The sequence below is a fragment of the Muntiacus reevesi genome, unplaced genomic scaffold (genome assembly GCF_963930625.1).
Source record: "Muntiacus reevesi unplaced genomic scaffold, mMunRee1.1 SCAFFOLD_141, whole genome shotgun sequence".
Lineage (NCBI taxonomy): Eukaryota > Metazoa > Chordata > Mammalia > Artiodactyla > Cervidae > Muntiacus > Muntiacus reevesi.
Window position 1 is genome coordinate 179648 of NW_027078017.1, and position 2765 is coordinate 182412.

The 2765-nt window shown below is 60.3% G+C and overlaps 1 pseudogene; it reads right to left on the reverse strand.

Moving 5' to 3' along the window:
- Positions 1-532: 532 nt before the first annotated feature.
- LOC136155402 (frizzled-5-like) lies at positions 533-2354 on the reverse strand (annotated as a pseudogene).
- Between the last annotated feature and the right edge of the window lie 411 nt (positions 2355-2765).

Sequence of the window (2765 nt, forward strand, 5' to 3'; positions counted from 1 at the left end):
GGGTGTCCCCAAAGTTAGGGAAAGGGCCAAGCAGCTCATCTTAAAGCATCTGGGACACTTTAAGCAGTGGAAGGAGAAGTAAGCTGGAGAAGCCCACGGGAAACTTCCTGCTCACAGCAACCTAAACTTTCACTGTTCACATTATTTTTAAAGACACAAGTATAGGAAATACATTTTCCAAATTGAGACCACACAGTTCACAGAACCCTGAACCAAGTGGGCCTTCATTATAATGCCAACCTCAGGATTGTAACCCCCCCAAAGCAAAGGTAAATTTTGTTGCCAAAATGCAACAAAGTTAAAAATTAAGAAAACGACATATAAATTAAAAACATGGTTCCCCTCAAAAAGGCAGGAAGATAGAGCAGACGTCAGCTGAGCCCCTCAGAGAAGTCCTGGGACAGGTGCCCCCTGGAAACAGCCCCTGCCCCTCCTCTCCAAGTTGCCCCAAGAGGGGGCGTCAGCACCATTAAGGTAAAACGGAAGTGACCTTGGCAAAGCTACCAAAGGAAAACAACCTAGCTCCCTCAACTCCCGCCCAGCTCCTGGTCCCTTGGCCGCCTCCTCCTACACGTGCGGCAGGGACACCTGCTTGTGGTAGGCGGCCGCGGCCGTGGCGCCGCCACTCTTGTGGCCCCGCCGCGGACGGCAGCAGCAGCGGCTGGTGAAGCGTCGCCACGACTCCACAGTCTTGCCGGACCAAATCCAGATGCCCGATGTGATGCCCACCACGAGGCACATAAAATACTTGAGCATGAGCACCCAGCACTCGGGCTTGGCGCACTGCTGGCCGGAGTCCGGGCCGGGCACGCGCACGTGAGCTCGGCCTCCCAGCTCTCGCGATAGTGCTGTTCGTACAGGCAGCAGGCCACCACGACGCTGGCCGGCACCGTGTAGAGCAGCGTGAAGATCCCGATGCAGATCATGAGCTTCTCCAGCTTGTCCGTCTTGCCGCCGCCCTGCTTGATGACGCTGCGGATGCGGAAGAGCGACACGAAGCCCGCCAGGAGGAAGAGCGTCCCCACCAGCAGGTAGAGCGCCAGCGGGCCCAGCACGAAGCCGCGCAGCAAGTTCAGGTTCTGGTTCCCCACGTAGCAGATGCCGGCCACCGGGTCCCCATCCACGGAGCTCAGGGCCAGCGCGGTGATGGACTTAATGCTGGGGATGAGCCACGCGGCCAGGTGGAAGTACTGCGCGTAGCCCGCGATGGCCTTGTTGCCCCACTTCATGCCGGCCGCCAAGAACCAGGTGAGTGACAGGATGACCCACCAGATGGAGCTGGCCATGCCGAAGAAGTAGACCAGCAGGAAGACGACAGTGCACAGCGCAGGCCCCGTTGTCTCGTAGTGAATGTGGCTGTGCTCGCGGCTGCAGGAGAGGCTGGCATGGCCCACCACCAGGCGCACCAGGAAGCCCAGCGACACGGAAAGGTAGCAGGCTGACAGGAAAATGATGGGGCCCTCCGGGTAGCGGAAGCGTTCCATGTCTATGAGGAAGGTGGTCGCTGTGGTGGAGGTGGAGATGAAGCACAGCACAGACCACAGGCCGACCCAGAAGGTGGCGAACGTGCGCTCCTCGGCGCTGAAGGACGGCTGGTAGCAGAGCGCCGCGCAGTTGGGTACCTGGCCCGTCCGCACCTTATTGTAAAGAGGGTGTGACTCCTTCAGAATGGGCACGAAGGGCTCGCTGCACATGAACACCGATGGCCCCCGGCGGCGCAGTCGCTCCCTGAGGCCGGCGACCCCGGCAGGCTTGACCGGGAAGGGCCTGGGGGGAGCCGTGGTGGCCTCGCTGCGGTTGTAATCCATGCACAGGACCTCGGCGTCGCGACCCAGCACTGGGAGGCGGTCGCAGCTCATGAGTTCTGGTCAGGCAAAGCCGTACTGGCGCATGAGTGGCGAGCAGCTGGCCTTGGCGGCTACCACATCGCTACCACATCGAGCGGCAGGGCGGCAGCGGCTTGTGGTAGTCTGGCAGGCAGATGGGCGTGTGCATGGAGCACAGGAAAAACGCAGGTCCGGAGAGCAGTAGATCTCCACCAGCGGCCAAAACTGGTGCACCTCCAGGCCCGCCTCGTCCTGCGTGTCGTGGTTGAACTGGTTGGGCATGTGCATCAGGTTGTAGCCGATGCCGTGGCACATGGGCACTGTGATCTCCTGGCACGCTGGGGCCTTGGAGGCGGTGGCCGCCCGGCCCACCAGCTGCGCCAGGAAGAGCAGCAGCAGCAGCAAAAGCGGCGCGGACGGGTCAGGCCGAGCCATAGCCCCCTCCCTCCCCGCGTCTCCCGCAGCCCGCTTGGGGCCAGCTCAGGCAGGAGGAAACCGGGATCGGAGCTTCCCTCTCCGCGGACTTGTGTGGCGCCGGGGCTGGCAACCTGTTGGTTTCTTTTTCAAGAAATCCGTCCAAAGACCAACTGTTTCGGGAGGACGCTACCTCCGCAGGGAGCGCTCAGCTCTTCGCTGGACAGGGCTGGAGAGGGACGGTTAGGCTCCGATTCTGGGGAAAGTACTCTTTAAAAAAAAAAAAAAGTGGGGAAGAAGAAAAATGGCAACCACTCCCAATTAGAGGGGCGTCAATGGTACAATCCCGCAAGCGGTCTCCAAATCTCTAAGTTAACCTCTCTCCCTTCCCTCCCCTTCACCTCCTGGAACACAACTACAGACTCCCCGTCCCTCACCCTTCCTCCCTTTTCCCTGGGCCTGCCGAGGTTATAGCGCTCAGCCCCCCAGGAAAAGGGCTGAGGGATAGGGAAAAGAATGAGGAGA